Genomic DNA, 17,418 nt, shown 5'->3' on the forward strand with positions numbered 1-17,418 from the left:
AAAATATGTAAAAATAAGTAGAATAACACAAAAATTTGGTAAGGTTCAATAAAAATTTATTTATTTTTTCACAGAATAAGAATACATCATTGATGGATAGGCTTGTGCAATTAAGTTTTATAGTTTAGTATCCAACTAGAAAAAAGGTACAAATGCTGTTACTTCCAAGATATACTAGTTAAATGTGTAACGTGGGCTGCAATTATTTAATTCCTATTTACCAGAACCTGATACTCTAACATTTTGATCAAGAAAACAAAATAGGTACCATACAATTTATTTATCAACAAACTGGATTTTTTTTTTTTTTCAAAACAGTATTCCTAAATTGGTGATTAAATGAGTTTGTATTTAAACCATAGTTAACTGCAGTCAGGATCGTTATATTTTAAATTGGCGGTATGTTAATCACAGTTTCTGCTGATTTTACATGGAACACAAAACCATTACTTTTTTTAAATATATTTTTGGAGTCTAATTGTCTGTTTTGTCATAGGTACATACAAGAATAAAAATTCTACTGTGTCGCAGGGTGTTAGATCAATTGTGACCATCAATTTATATGCCATTGTAACTATGTATGTAATTTACTTCTTTCACTGGCCATCGCAATGGAGCGAGTTTTTTCCTGGTCTTGTAGTCCATAGTTGTTGACATTTATTTATTTTTTCAAACTTCTTGTGCATGTGTTGATATTAGCAAATAATATTTTACTTTTAAGTTTGAAATGACAAGTATGTCGTGTTTTGAATTGTTAATGTTTAGTGAGACAGTAGTGGGAAAAAAATTGAATACTTGTTGCATGTTTAAAAAACCACTTATTATTGTTCATATTTTTTGTTACGAGTCCCATTAAAACATCTTAAAGTCGCACAATGACTTAACCTTAACAACGAACGTTGGTATATGACAAAGTCATGAGGTATGCAGTGTCAAATATTTGTTATTTCAGAGTAATACCCTGTTTTATCGCATAATTGCCACAACTATATTTTAGGGCATCAAAATTTTGATTAAAAAAACATCGCGTAAACGTTGTATGATGTTTTTGGTCCTGCTATTAGATTCCGGGCACTTTGTGTAGGTATCTTTTCTATATAAAACAGTTTGTTTTAAAGTAGAAATATAATATTTATTTGGACATTACCACTTACTTATTTAATTAACGTAAATGTGAAGTTGTCTGATGTGTAAAGTAAATTATCTTTTAAAGACGTTTTTAAACGTTACAACCTTTACGTCGCTGCTGTGTACCGCTTATAAAAAAAAAGGTAGCCAGCGCTAGTTGGCATCACTCATGTTGCTTCTCGTATAGCGTGCGCACACAGTCGAATATTGATGCTGATCTCTCACCGATTGCATGCAACGCACGCTCTCTGTGGAGTTCTGAGTTAACTACATTTGTTGGCCCGCACTCTTTCGTGGCGTACGACGACAATAGTTATGCATTAGTTCAGGCTCGCATTCACATTTTGTTTTTATATTTGAAGTTGATGAAAGGTTTTTGTTGCATGACTTATTAATTTAAATTGTTCGGCGTGCTTTTTAAATAAACATACTTTCCATAAATGGGTTTTGTTTTTATGAATAACTTTACCTAACAAAGAAATATATTTTTTTTATGCGATACAATACGGAATTTTGAATTTTTTAATACAATTAAATGATTTGATTCAACCTCTATTTCTAAAACTTCGAAATACTAAAGATTCGTTTGCTTATGAATACTTAATTTAGCATATCTCATGAATTGTCACACACCAAAATTCACTGCTGAGATTAAGTCATTTATGTGATGATAATACCCTTTTTTTTTATGTTTAATGGGACTCCATAATCAAAGACATGAACAATAAGTGACGTTTTAAATATACAACAAGTATTCAAAGTTTTTTTTTTTTTTTTTTTGCTACCGCCTTGCTAAACATTAACAGAAAAAATTGCATAAACAATTCCAAACACTGCATATTTATCATTTCAATTTTGAAAACAAAATAATATTTCTATTTCTTTTGTCACGTGCACCAGAAGTAGGAAAAAATAAACATTCACACCATGGACTGCACCACCACAAAACACGGACACTCCATTCAGACGGGTGTTACAAGAATTAATTAACTCTCATAGTTTCAATGACGTACAAACTGATAGTCACAAATGATCCAACACCATATGATACAGTAGAAGCTTACTTACTATATGTACCTATGATGAAACAGACATTGTGAATCAAAAATATATATAAATAAATTATAATGGTTTAAGATTCCAGATGAAATCAGCAAATGCTGATTTTTAATATATTGCTGAAATAAAATATAATTTATCTGGCACTCTTTAACAACAAACACTCGTGAATAACCACGGTATAAATATGTTACTATAAGCTCATTCAATCACTTCATTTGTGAGTACAGCATTTTGAAAAAAGGTTCGCATTTTTCGTAAAATTGATTGCGATGGATTCCAAAGTATTTTGTGGTAAGCTAAAATTTTCTGGATCATAGAGTTCAAGTTGTGGAAAATAAGGCCAATAGAAACTGAAATTAAAGGTTGGTTAGGTTAGCTGCATAATTTTAAAAAACTGTTATTTCATAATTTAAATATTTTGGCAAAAATTTTCCTTAAAATTACTGTAGCTGACTTATTTTAACCAATCTTATACTTTGGTATTATTTGTCTAATTTTTCATGAATTGCAACAAGATGTGGGATTCTAATTTTCATTCATATTCACAAATAATTTTTGTATTCATATGCGATTTTAAACTAAAAAAAAACTATAATTTGCACAGGCCTAATGTACATGCTTTAAGATGACCTTCAGTGAAAGTAAAATAGAGGACATTACACACATTATATATTCTGGATTTTTGAAATTTTTCTGAAAGTTAAAATAAAAAAAAGTTTTTACAATCAGTAACACAATACTTGGTGCTACTGATACGCGAGACATAAATTATGAATCCAACAAGCGTATTTTCCATAAAAAACCCTCACTATTTATAACATACAATTTACTTTCTTTCCTCTTCGAGATGTTCCGAGGGTTTGATCCCGCATGGTGTTCTCTCAGCATCTGGAAAACACAGGTAAAAAGGAGATTATTATTTATCATAGTAGCACAGCATTAAAATAATTAACACAACTCATATTATCAAAGCAACATCTATTAAAGCATGTAGACACACACTATCCCTGCTAGCCCTCTCAAAATGCACACATGTACAATCAAGTTTGGCAAAGGAACTCTTTTTCCAGTTGATTTTTATCTTGTGCATTATATACCAATGGGAACACATATTTCAGAAATATATATATATCCAATAATATTTTTTTGAGCCACTAGTAATTATTAATTTCTTCCCTACATGGGTTAGAAGAGAAGAGATGAGGGTAATACAAAGTGGCTAGAAAACCTGTTAAAAAAAATCCTGACTCTTCCAGATTTCAAAAAAAAATTTCCGTAACTACTGATATTCGTTAGCTTCCAATAACTATCAAAATTAAAAATTGCGGCATACAGGTATACCACACTTCACTCTTTAAACAGGCAACTACTATCCAATGTTATCGCACTGCTGTTGATATCACCAAAGTTAATGCATGTGGTCAGAGGGCTGACGTACTCGCAAGCAAAAAAGGATTGGGAGGGTGAACTTCCAACCAGTTAAATCAAAATAAACCCTCTGCAGTAACTTAAATTTTTCAAGAACCTCATCATTAAAAAAATTCCCTGACTTTTCCAGATTCCGCCTGTTTTCCCTGTTGCTATTCACCCTGGAATAGCAATCATGTTTGGGACAAGCATTCAGTACCTTCAGTGTTCCCACATAACGAAGTAAAAAAGAATGTTTGAAACCTTACTGCTAATTGAATAGGTTATTGAAAAAAATAAAAATAAACATGTATTATTCCACAGTCCAAAATTTTTTTTGAATAAACAAAAAAAAACACATTTTTTTTTTATGAAATCTCCCTAGATAATAAATAAATTATCCAAACCAGCCAGTTTCAAAGACAAATCAATCAGTGATACTGACAAAAACCGATACAGATCCAATTACAGATACATATATACATTTCTTTAACAGATCCAACAACAGGTACAGAACTCATTCAAGTGTCCAGAAAGTCAATATTTGTAAGCATTAAGTCAGCACCCAAATAAATTTATATTATAGAAGTATTTTTCTGCATAAAATTTGTGCACAGCCCAACACACAACATTTACATACGGCCATAAATTACGTAAAATTGGAGTAAATTATGTGCAACGGCACTAAAAACCGGTAAAAAGAAAAGATGGATGAAATTGAATAGATTAAATTATTGTACTTTTTCACGTTATCAGCTTTTTAAGTATTGTTTGGGAAAAATTACAACAAAAATCCTGGAATTAAGGCATACCAGCTGATACAGACACTAAAATGATTTCATTGGTATATTTTTAATTCGATTCAATTTACTCACAACAAATTCTACGCAGAATATTAATCTATTTATTAGAGATGTACGAACCTGCAAATTTTTAAGTCGAGTCGAGTCGAGTCGAGTCGAATTTTACAATAATTAGTTCGAGTCGATTCGAGTCGAGTTTGTAGATCATAAATTCAAGTTCAGTCGATTCGAGTCTGAATTTTTATTTGAATCTTTGACACTTAAGTCGAGCTTGAATATTTGCACTTTATTGCTAAGAGTCCTTAGATGGTTGTCTTGTTATATCATGGCCCACTTAATCAAATATATTTAAAATACAAGAATTAATACAAATAATTCATTTAGGTTAAATTCTTAACTGATATAATAAAATTCAATAATTGAGGTATAGAGCATAGAATACAAGTATTTTCGAAATTTTTAAATTTTATTTAACAAATATCGCCCAACTGTGAAAATTAAAAAATTCGATATCTCCTAAAGTATTTGAAATTTCTTATATCCGCCGGCTTTAATGAAAAGAGGAATTTAAAGAGCATATAATAAAAGTATTTTCAGATTTTTAACATTTTTTTTTCTTTCGCAAATACTGCTCAACTACATATTTACCTTATTTTGAACCGAACAAGTTAGCTGCGGCCTGTAGCATTCACGAGTCAATAAAAAACATTGAATATAATTTAGGCTTGTTGGCGCGAAGGTTAGGGTAAGTTTCACACAATCATTAGAACATTTTTGAAAACTTTCACTTATGGGAAGTGTAAGGCCGTGCTACAATTGGCGCAACATTACAATAAACGTTCCCATAACAAATATAATACATTTAAAGATTATTGCTACAACACTAACGCCGTTACGTTGCCGGCAAATCGCAAGCTGGCACTTCCAACCAATACATGCTTTTGTATTTGTATTGAATAGTTACACTTTATAAAATACTTTATACTTCATAATTAATTTTAACTTGCCACTTAACTTGGATAGCAAACAATTATACAAAACGCAATCTCGCCGAACGTAATAGTGTAAACAAACACGGAAAAAAAATTCAAGTTCGCCAACCTATACTTCCTAAAATTAGTGGAGCAAAGTTTTTTTTAAATGCCATTTCGTGATTGGTGGCGTATCAGTCGCAAACATGCGCACAAATATAACGCTACCGTTAATTTATTATTGTAACGTTGCGCCGATTGTAGCACGGATTTACTAAAAAAAAAGTAATATTTCTGCCGATATTATGATTATAAAATTTAATTTGTGTTTTGTTTATTAAAAATGTGTTCGTCTTCTTTGCTATGTGGTCACACCTGTTAAGTTGGCAATATGTAAAACTAAAATATAAATAATATGGCCGATTGTCGTCATTGTTTGTAAGTACGTGTTTCGGTCTTACGTACGTAATTTTTAGTGTCGGCCGAAGTCACGTAAGGAGATATTAAGAATTTATTGTAATTCAATTTTATTATATTTTATCATAGAGTTTTACCCGAATTTCCTTTCGAGTTTCGCCCCGTCGAGTAAAATAAACTCGAATGCCGAGCCGAGCCGAGCTGATGCTACTCGCTCGACTCGACTCGAATTTTCGAGTCTCGGCCCATCACTACTATTTATCGCAATCTACTTTGGTATCACAAAAGTCCAACACACTATAACTTATTTTCAGTAGTATGTAGAAACTGTTATTACCATGAGACTTTTTTTAAAAATTAATTTAATTAGTTTTGTGTCTTTCATTCCAATTTTAAACACACCAAGACCCGAACACAGTGAAAAAACAAGCTGAAGACACTATCTGTTTATACGTACTCAACAAGCATCAGTTTTCATGAAAAAATTTAAACTTAAATCAGCACAGTAAAAAAAAATTGACCCTTACCACACAAGCGTAATATCTCTGGCATCTTAAATACTGACAAAATTTAGTTAAAAGAACCATAGCACTATTTAGTCAACCATTATTAAATCAGTTTAGTCAACAATAATGCTGGAAAATGAAAATGTGTTGCAATTACAGACTTGACTCACCTTCAACATTCTCGACATCTTGAATGGATTCATTCACCAGAAGCCCAGCTATGCAGTCTCTGCTTAATATCTGTGGGAATAAACATAGAATTATATTTGCAACATCACTAGGACACGAGACTACATATTATGGCAGACAGGCTGACGGTATGCACAATTTTAAAGGATTCTAACACCGACAGTTTCCCCTGAAATCTTCTGTAACAGTCTAATAGCCAATGTAAAGAGCTATAATCTGATTACAAATTAAAAACTTTAAAAATATAAAATAATAGCGACACTTTTTATTTAAATCTGTTAATTATTGAAACAAGATTCATTAATAAATATCTCTAAATTTTTTAGTCTTCAAATTTTGAGGATTAATTTTTTGTTTGAGAATGGTGTTAATATGTACACATATTTAGATATTTCATTTAATATTTTAGTCATGTTGGCCAACTCACTGCTCATTCGCTCTGCAATGTTAAGACCCTGTAAGACCAGAGAGTACAAAAACTGAATGCAACTATTAAAAATATCTATGAGGGAGTAAAATTAAAATAAGAATGTACCACAATGTAACATAGCCTGTTTGCAACAGTCCTAACATGTGGGCGGTTCGTGCTCTTATCCTAATGTGAATGATGTCACATAACTGCTCTGTCTACAATTACTGATGTCCGAATCTATTCATTTCTAAAGCGATCAGTGTCCATCGGACGTCTGATACAATTTGGGACATCGCAACTGTAGACGGGGGTTTAGTTAGACTACTACTAAAACAGCTAGCGTTGAGTGACATGGTCTTCCATTTTTCATGTCCAGTCACAACCTCATTTATACAAGCCTAAACGGACCAGTTCGTAATAAGGAGGTATAATTTCTAAAGAAAATTCAAGCAAAGTTTAAAATACTTTTCTTAGTTTCTACATGTACATCAATATAAAGGGTTTTTTTTTTTTTTATATAAAGAAAACTTGCACATCATTTCATACAACTCATGTGAAAATTATTGTTGTATATTTGTTTCAAAAATACCAGTAGGAATCACCACAGTAAAACACCACAGCTACAAGTTGGGTGGAACCTTCATGAGAGCCTGTACGTGATATCTAAATACACCTGGTGGATGAATTTCAGGATTCTTTCAGAACCTATTATAGAACTCTCATACAAATTCTTTATAATACAGGGTTTAATTTGTTTAAATTACTAGAAAAACTAAACAAAAAAAAAAAAAATCAAATTTTACGCAGGAATGTGGCAATTTTTAAGTTAGAAAGCTTTAACATTTTTGGAAATTATTTCCGCATGATTTAAAGTGGAATGTCTCAAAAACTATTTATAACTAAATAATGACTACAAAATATTGTGAGGTGTCGAAAAACAAAATGCAAATAAGTAAAAGGCTGGCAGAAATTCAAGTTTCATGACTTTCATGAACAGTACTTTTATTTTATTTTGTTTAATTAAATTGTAACATGCCAATCACAGATGAAGAAAAACTTATTTTGTAAGCACAATAAACAAACACCATATACTAACAATAAATAACACAGGACAATGGAAAACAATAACAGCACAACCAATAGATCAACACTACAATGATAAAATTAAAATAAAAAATAAAAACAGTTATAACTATAATATTAATGCCAATCAAAGGAAATAACACTATTGAAAAAAATAAGAGTATATACACATGATTATTAATAAAGCAAAATAAATACCAAGTTAAGAAAATGCTATGAATCTAGTACTGTAAGGTTAGATGAATCAGTTCGTAAACATTCAGAAGTTAATCTTAAGACAAAATCATTATATTTGAGAAGTGTGCACAAGGTAGATTTTAAAGGACTGAAACTATGGCACTAAATACTGTGTTATCAAGAATTAATTTACAGTTATTTTTAGAGCTATAATGGTTATTAAAGTAAGGACAGATCTTCTAGTTTTTGGTTATAAATATTAAGGAAATATTTCCTAGTAAATGATTTGATTTTAGTTTTTTTTTCTTAACTGAGACCTACTAAATTTAGTTACCTTATTGTGACTGAAGGGCACGTGAATGCGAGCAGAGCAGAATGCAGACCTGCCAACTTGTACGATTCTGCCGTAATTTGTACGGGTGATTGCAGTTCTTACGTTTTTACGGGGAGCGGCATTAATTTTACGCTTACGTTTCTTCTGGCCTGAAATTCTACATTGACTCACGGGCCACGGGCTAGCGTTTTCAATCTCGTGCCATAAAATAGTGTACTTGCATCGGTAAATACCATATATACAGTTTTTGTACCGTATTTTTGTTGGAACAGTGCCGTAAATGTCACGTACAATACCACAGTTTTGTAATGGTTTTTACGGCAAGAAGAAAGGAAGTTCCGATTTTAACGTGCTGCAAGATTGTTTTAACCGCATTTTGTGGTACATGTACTGTAGTTTACAGTACAGAATACCATATATTTGCACTGACCCGGCGACATTTTTTGCCGCGCTTCCACGTTAGTGCGCTGTGGTGAATACTTTAGAAATCGTTAGATTTCAGACATCAGACATCGTAATTGTAGACTGGACAGTCGTATGTGCGACATGTGACGTCATTCATTCACTTTAAGATAGTAACCTTTATCTATGGGATAAGGACACAGACCACCCAGAGGCCACAGGTTCGGACTGTTGTAGATGGGCCCGTCGTGTACGAGATTGCAGGTTATGTCCACGCGTGTAGTGTTGTGTTTGATAACTAATAGTGGTTTGGTGTACATTAATTAAAAACTATAGTGGTTCAGTTAAAGCAAAATATTTACGATACAGTTATGTTTGGGAGTGTATTTGAGTTTCACATACATACATTTTGTTGTGTAGTGAAGCAAGAAAGAAATAAAGTTGTTTGAGTCAAGGCGTCAATTATTTTTCTTAATATAGTACTTATGTACCGACAAAAGGTATAAAATGTGCGTAAATATGTAGTTGAGCGGTATTTGCGAAAAAAAAATATTAAAAATCTGAAAATACTTTTATTATATGTTCTTTAAATTCCTCTTTTCATTAAAGCCGGCGGACCATTTTAATTAATTAGGCATTCACGAACACACGGCAAAATAACAACAATGGCAACGGTCGAATGATTACACACATCTTCTATAGCATAATTAAGAACGGCGATATCTCATAAAGTATTTGGAATTTCTTATCTTCGCCGGCTTTAATGAAAAGAGGAATTTAAAGAGCATATAATAAAAGTATTTTCAGATTTTTAAAATTTTCTTTCGCAAATACCGCTTAACTACATATTTACCCACTATCCATATCAAGTGTGCAAAACATGTAAGTAATTTCAAATACCAACAGGAAAATAAAAAGATATAACACTTACTTTGGTACAAATAGTGTTGAAAATGAGGTTATTCAGGCTGAGTGTTTGTTCACTGGTTCTTTTGTGGAACACAACATACCCTTCAGTATTGCAGATCATGTTGGCCCACTGCTTAGAAAAATGTTTCCTAAGTGTGATGTGGCTAAACAATATAGCTGTGGTAGAACTAAGACAACTGCCATTGTTAATGAAATGGCTTTAGATGTAGTTTCTAATATTGTTGACTGTTTGCAAAATGGGCCATTTTGCCTTTCACAGATTCTTGTTCCAAACTTTATCCCCTCGTGGTGACATATTTTGTTAAGGTTTTACAAGTGTTTGCATTGGCATAATTTTAACTTGAGTGTGGCAAAATTCAAGGGGGGAAAATAACAAACATCATACAAAAGATTGGTAGGTAAGTTGGTTTTCAAGAATTCTTAAAAGAAAAAGTGAATTTTATGTTCAGCATAAGAAAATTAAGTTTTGAAAATTACTTTTCATCTTGTTTGTTTAAATTACGGAGAATAGCATTCATTTGCATAATATGTGATGTTTGTGTGTAAATATGTGTATAACACATGTTTCCCACTTATTTATGGTGAACAACTGGTGTGTATAACTGACATGAAATGCCGCGACCTATTTACGCACTTTTCGGAAAATTTTAAAATCTTACTGATAAGCAACTTTACAAGTTGGCAGGTCTGAGAATGGGATAGCGCAGCTTCTAGGTCTTGCAGTTGGCCCCAAGCAGCAGCAGCTCGCATGAGTCACCGGTGCAGCTCGCCCAAGATGCTGGTGCATCTCACCCAAGATGCAGCTGCAGCTTGCCCAAGATGCTGCTGCTGCAGCTCACCCGAGTTGCCAGTGCAGCTCGCCCAAGATGCTGGTGTATCTCACCCAAGATGCAGCTGCAGCTTGCCCAAGATGCTGCTGCTGCAGCTCACCCGAGTTGCCAGTGCAGCTCGCCCAAGATGCTGGTGCATCTCACCCAAGATGCAGCTGCAGCTTGCCCAAGATGCTGCTGCTGCAGCTCACCCGAGTTGCCAGTGCAGCTCGCCCAAGATGCTGGTGCATCTCACCCAAGATGCAGCTGCAGCTTGCCCAAGATGCTGCTGCTGCAGCTCACCCGAGTTGCCAGTGCAGCTCACCCAAGATGCTGCTGCTGCAGCTCACCCGAGTTGCCAGTGCAGCTCGCCCAAGATGCTGCTGCTGCAGCTCACCCGAGTTGCCAGTGCAGCTCGCCCAAGATGATGCTGCTGCTGCAGCTTGCAATAGTCACCGGTGCGGCTATGCAGTTTTTTATATCTGAAACAAAAGATAAAAGCGTTTTAGTATAGTGTTCTGGCTGTTCCCGTATTGGCGGGTGATATTCCCTGCAACGGATGAACACAAAAAAAAAATATTCAAGATTGCCAACGTTTGTTTTGAAAAATTAATGACATACAGATTATGAGGCTGCCCCTCAATCCCACACAGTTCTCAGATTTCCAAAGAAAATAAATGCGTTAGTTAAGGTATTGAGTTGCCACTCCTCATCTTCCTTACTCTGAGGACTTCCCCCGGCTACGTCCCTGAGGGGGCCAGCGCACGGTCCACCCAGGGTAGCGGAGTTTGTCCCAGCAGCAGCACTCAGCCAGGTCCCGTGATGCATCGCCAATTTGGTCCCACCACTCCTAGGCATGGCCACAACACACAGATGTGTCGAGAACATCCATATTTCAGTTCAAACTGTCAATAATTTGGTACCTACTGATATTATTACGACGATAACATTCTGATGTGTAACATCTTAACTCCGTGCGTGAATATGATAGAAACGTGCAACAGGAAGCAGGGAGAAATGTACACCACTCAACTCCATGTCGGATGGCACGAATCAAAGTTCACAATGACAAAAAGGAAATGCTATCATATTAAATGTTTGATGGATTTTTACAACGGCATAATTTTAATAAAATTCCTTGCCAAAAATCGGGTCCAAAGCCGAAGTTTGGTATTTTTTTCATTTTATTATACTTAATGTTAATTTTTGTGTCTGAGGTGCGGGCTTCCTATTGTAAGTATTTGCAACATGAGCACTCGTGACTTTACTTGTTACTGAGGTTAGATGTTACACATCACTTGCAAGTACACAATCACTTTCTTCTAAATCAGTTTTTGTTTAGATAAATCGAACTGAAATAAAATATTTTAAGTTTACCTTTCCTACATTTGGAATATATATATATACACACACATACACACGTATATATGCGTATGAGTATATATGTGTGTATATATATATATACATACACACACACACATACAGAGCTGCCAACCTCAAATCACACCCATCAGTAAAGACCAATATATGAAAAAAGTATGATAAATTTTTCCTGGTAAATTATGACACACACAAGATAAAACGGGGGTGCGGCGTTTGTCCTAAAATCGTTTGTCCTAAAGCGTTTATCCTAATTTTGTTTGTCCTAAAAATTAGGACAAACGACGTTAGGACAAACGACTTTAGGACAAACGAATTTTAGGACAAACGACGGAACAGCTTCAAAATATTTTTACTCTGAGTTTTAGGACAAACGACTTTAGGACAAACGACATTAGGACAAACGACTTTAGGACAAATGACTTTTAGGACAAACGACGGTTCCAGTATCGATAAATCCTTACTCTGAGATTTAGGACAAACGACTTTAGGACAAACGACTTTAGGACAAACGACATTAGGATAAATGACTTTAGGACAAACGACATTAGGACAAACGACTTTAGGATAGACGACATTAGGACAAACGTCTTTAGGACAAACGACTTTAGGACAAACGACTTTTAGGACAAATGATTTTAGGACAAACAACATTATGAAAAACCAAGTTAGGACAAATGACTTTAGGACAAAAAACTTTGAGTCAAACTATTTTATTTAAAAACCACAGAGCATGTGAGAACTTACAGTAAAAGAAAATGTTTGAAAAAATAATGTTATATACTGGGGAAATACTTTAAGTACATTCTATTTAAAAAAAAATTCAGCCTTTCCGATCGTTACAATTTTTAGACATCTAGGAATGGACGACTACGGTTTCAACGACCTAAATCTGTTTTTTTTTTTTTTTTTGCCATTTTGGATCCGCCATATTTAAATAGAGCGCCCCACTCATTATGATGTAATTTTCATCATGACCGCCATATTGAATTTTTCTGTTCCACTGGAGGAGGCCATATCGGATGCCGTCGACTTTGATTCTGTTCTTTGTTCCTAGATAGCGCCAGCAACGCTCTTGATTTTTTTTTGTTCTTCTGGAGGCCGCCATCTTGGATATCGTTGACTTTGTTTCTGCTGTTTGTTCCTAGAGAGCGCCAGCCTAGCTCTTTATTTTATTTTTTTTGTTCTTCTGGAGGTCACCATCTTGGATACCAAGGACTTTATTTCTGCTGTTTGTTCATAGAGGGCGCCAGCGTCGCTCTGATTTATCACATAAGGTTGATGTTCCATTACCTACCATAGCTATTATGGTCCTTATCGACATATTAAATTTAAATTTTTTAACAAAATACATTGGAAGCGCTGTGATTTGAACCATTGCAGCTCTGATCTCTAGGTTGGAAAACATACGACTTTAACCGCACGGCCATCGAGACATTTACCAAACTGAGAATAAAATAAGGTATATATAAAAATAACATGCATATTCGGACATGTAATTTTTTTGATTTGAAGTAATAATAGCACCACCTGTTCGAGACAGAACCACCATCATGTATTAAGACGTAACTGTACAACTATCGTTACGGTCACAATCTTGAATTTCCGTAATTGTTTTGTTAGAAAATCGGGAAAAAATTTAAAAATCATTAAAAAATTAATCAATCGAATTAAATAATAAAAATCTTAAAAAACACAGTTTCACTTTTCGTTATGGTCGCCATCTTGAAAATACATAATTTTAATGCCAGAGATTCGAGAAAAAAAATACTTATTAGAATACTGATTAATTAGATCGATTCCTGTCCTTGCTTCGAAACTATTAGAGCAAAAAAAAAAAACATATCCTTCCTCCACGAAGCCACCTAGACTGATCTCCGCCACCAATAGCAAGGTATATATATATCGTCAGCTAGTATGACGACATGTCCGCCATCTTGTCTTCATCCACTGGAGACCACCATCTTGTTTTCGTCTGCCAGAGTGTGCTGATACCATGTTAGTATAATATTCTGTTCACCATAACTTTGTCCTCAACTGCTGGCATTGAACTTTGACCTTGACAGTAAAATTTGACCTTGACCTTGAAATTTGATTTTACCTTAACGACCATCATGGATCCGCCTTTTTGCGTTCAGTACATGCTACTAGGAGCTACCACCTGCTAGAGGTCATTGCCACCATCTTGTTTTCGTCTGCTGGAAGACACCATCTTGTGCGTGTACTCGTCCTATAGAGTACATTACCATCATACTCTTCCTCAGCCTGCAATAACTTCACTGTTTCCACTGTCGTCTTGATCTTAACGGATTCTTCATTTTCCTTCATTTTCTTTTGTTGAAGGGCTTCTTTCCTCCTAAAACTTGCATGTCTTGCTGCTTGAAGCATCCTACTACAAATTTCAATATTTTGTACACCACATACAGACTGTACTGCAGAATCTATGCTCCTTTGAGAAATAAGAGAATGTTCGCTTAAATTTTCCACCAAACACACTCTGTTTACTGAAAAACCCCTTTCGACCGCACTGTTACTGTTTCCATGGAACATCGTCAAGATTGTAGTGCAAAAAGTAATCAAAGGTTTGCTGGCTTTTTCACTAGTTAAGAGCTCATACAAAAATGTTTCTAGTCTGTGAACACTGACTTCAAATGTCTTCAACTTTTCCTGAACAAATGGCTGGTCACAAATTGCAAGATAATTTTTCTTTATCTGGTCAGCCTCTATACTTGAAACACGGTGCTTTGACGTAAGCTCATCGAGGGCAATTGTAACATGCTGTGCTCTTAAAGTTTAACTCAACATTACAGCTGGTGAGAAACAAGAGGCGCCTTTCACCATGATTTTTTGTAATGGTGACTTTGCACTAGTAAGATTCAAGAACATCTCCAACAAGAAATTTCTGCAGTCTCTCCTGAATGTTTGTACATCAATTTCTTTAACATTCTTACAGCTATGTTTTGCTCCAAAACCTATGTCGACTTTTGCCATGTTTGCAAGGTTGTTCTTCACATCTATAGCCAACAGCTGTTTAACATTCTTGACATTACTCATTACATCACTCTTCAACATTCTACTTGCAATACTTCGTGCCAGTGAATAGAGTTCTGCATACATGAATGGCAGTAATGGATTATCACTCTGAAAAACTTTTAGTATGGTTCAACTTCACCTGCAAGCAACTGACTGCAAAAAATAAAGTTTGGCTTCAAGAAGTGAATCCTTCAGGAAATCTTGCACAGTGTAAAAATTCTTTGTTTGAGGTGGATTGGGCTCAACAAGTGCTACATACTTCTTCAGATAAACTATCATTTTCAGAGCTCTGTCAATCACGCTAGAGTTTTCCACCCATCTAATCGCACACATTTTAAGTGGAAATTCTCTAGATCCACTAGCACGAATATAATCTGCTCTGCGTGATGGGAAATCTTTAAACAGATAGTACAAAGACCGAAGAAAGACATTTATGTGCCATTCACATTTGTTATGGGCTGTCTTATAAGCACCATGGACAGTATGTAGTGAGCAAGTGCCCACGTAAATTAATTTCTTGTCATCTTCATTATCTGAAATTTCTTGCATCATATGACTAAAGTCCTTCAGGAATTTCAAATTGACATTTGGTCCATCAACTGTAATTTGTAAAACATTTTTTCAAGGGCAGTCCTAATTGATACATTCCTGATGTAAATGCATCAAGAAGATTAGCTGCACTTGCATGACCCAAAAACAATGGATTTAAGTAGCAGGTTGAAACTATGTTTACTGTAGGATCCCAGTAACGTACAATACAGTAATGTCCATCTAACCTTTCTGGGCAATACGATTAAGGCTCTCATCTAATGAAACAGCAAAAAATGGACACTTCTTCAAATTCTCTTACAGTTTGTCTTGAAAAAATGGTCACAAAGTGTAGTAATTTTGTGAGAGCTTAACCCAATTAAAAGTAACAGAAACATAAATAAAAAAACATAGGTAAGGGACATCATATTTAATTGCAGCCTTTTGTGAAGGTTTAAGTAACTTTACTCAAGTAGATAATTATGGATAGTGTGTACCGGGCCTAAAACATAAAAACTAACGTACAACATAACCTATGCAACGTGTTTTGTACACAATATGCGATATGATGATATATACAAAATTTACCGTTTCAGACACGGCCTAAGGCATATGGATAAAGAATATAATGGGGGCACAAAATTTACCTACCTTAGTTCCCGAGACGAGACGAGACGAGACGGGTTAGCAGATTAAATACATGACAACAAAATTTTTCTTCCTTTCATTACACGAAATGCACGAAAATCAAGACGGAAATAAAAGGAAACGGTTCATCTTTACTTAGTTTTAGTACCAACATTAAAGAAACGACTAATGAACTTCCCTATTAATCCTACCTATAAATAGATACGAACGAAACATCTGCTAATTCTTTAAAACTAACGAACTGAATGCGTTTTTTATACTACGTAAAAATTTCGCTTTACAAACATTACTGCAAAACATTATGAAGATGTGTCTTCAATCGCAAACACAAAACTAATAGCAGCCGTTGGTTTACGCATGCGCGCATATTCGATGAATTTACGTTACAAAGAACGATGTTTGTTTATTAAGTAAAGTATAATTTCGAAATTCGACGTCCAGGCTTTTTTTACTGTTTATTAAAGGTTTTGTGTGTGTAGACAAAGTTTGAGATTGGAACACAACGTATGGAAGTTTTTTTTTTTTTTTTAAATTAGAAATATGTATGTTTTTGTTTTTTATTATCGCGTATTTTCACTTTTTTTGTTCTTATCTTAAAAGAGATAATATAATAAAGCCGCTCTAATCTTGGTTAACAAAAATCTAACTTATTATTATTTACGCGACGTCATACGATTGCGTGTCAAAATACGACTCGATTCGTTGCTACAATACAACATATTAAACGGTTTCACGATCAGGAATACCGCTTATGTTCTTAAGCCTTGTACCTGTTACCTGACTTTAATATCAAGCTTTAAATAATCTATTTAACTAGATGGTATAATTGTCAGAGATGTACTTTAACTAGGTTAAATACATCTCAAAATGCTTATTTTGTTATTTAATGCGCCACTCTGCTAACTTCAATATACATAAGTTTATTATTTATTCCATTATATTTGTTATTATCCGTGTTACATTCACAAAAACGTTTTCTTGTGTCGTTCTAATAAAATCTCTTTTTCCCATAACCAGTGGATAGAACCTTAGCACAAATAATAATTTAAAATATTACTTTCATAAAGAGTCAGTTTCTTTTAATAGATTTATAAATACTACAATATATTTTTTTTGTGCATAGCGTTATCTATTGTCAACTTTAGAATCTTGCTGCTGTATCATAGAGTAATATACAGGAAAAAAAACTATTAATAAGG

The 17,418-nt window shown here is 34.2% G+C and overlaps 1 long non-coding RNA gene across 2 annotated transcripts; it reads right to left on the minus strand.

Moving 5' to 3' along the window:
• Positions 1 to 43: 43 nt before the first annotated feature.
• Positions 44 to 16,713, minus strand: LOC134541067 (uncharacterized). Of its 2 annotated transcripts, XR_010076544.1 has the most exons (5): positions 16,223 to 16,701; positions 11,353 to 11,480; positions 8,490 to 11,112; positions 6,465 to 6,534; positions 44 to 3,078 (listed from the first exon to the last, which is right to left on the minus strand). It is a non-coding gene; the product is annotated as an uncharacterized LOC134541067 (long non-coding RNA). The 2 variants fall into 2 exon arrangements; XR_010076543.1 differs by having other exon boundaries at positions 6,465 to 11,112; positions 16,223 to 16,713.
• Positions 16,714 to 17,418: the final 705 nt, after the last annotated feature.

The sequence above is a fragment of the Bacillus rossius genome, chromosome 18 (assembly GCF_032445375.1).
Source record: "Bacillus rossius redtenbacheri isolate Brsri chromosome 18, Brsri_v3, whole genome shotgun sequence".
NCBI classification, from domain to species: Eukaryota; Metazoa; Arthropoda; class Insecta; order Phasmatodea; family Bacillidae; genus Bacillus; species Bacillus rossius.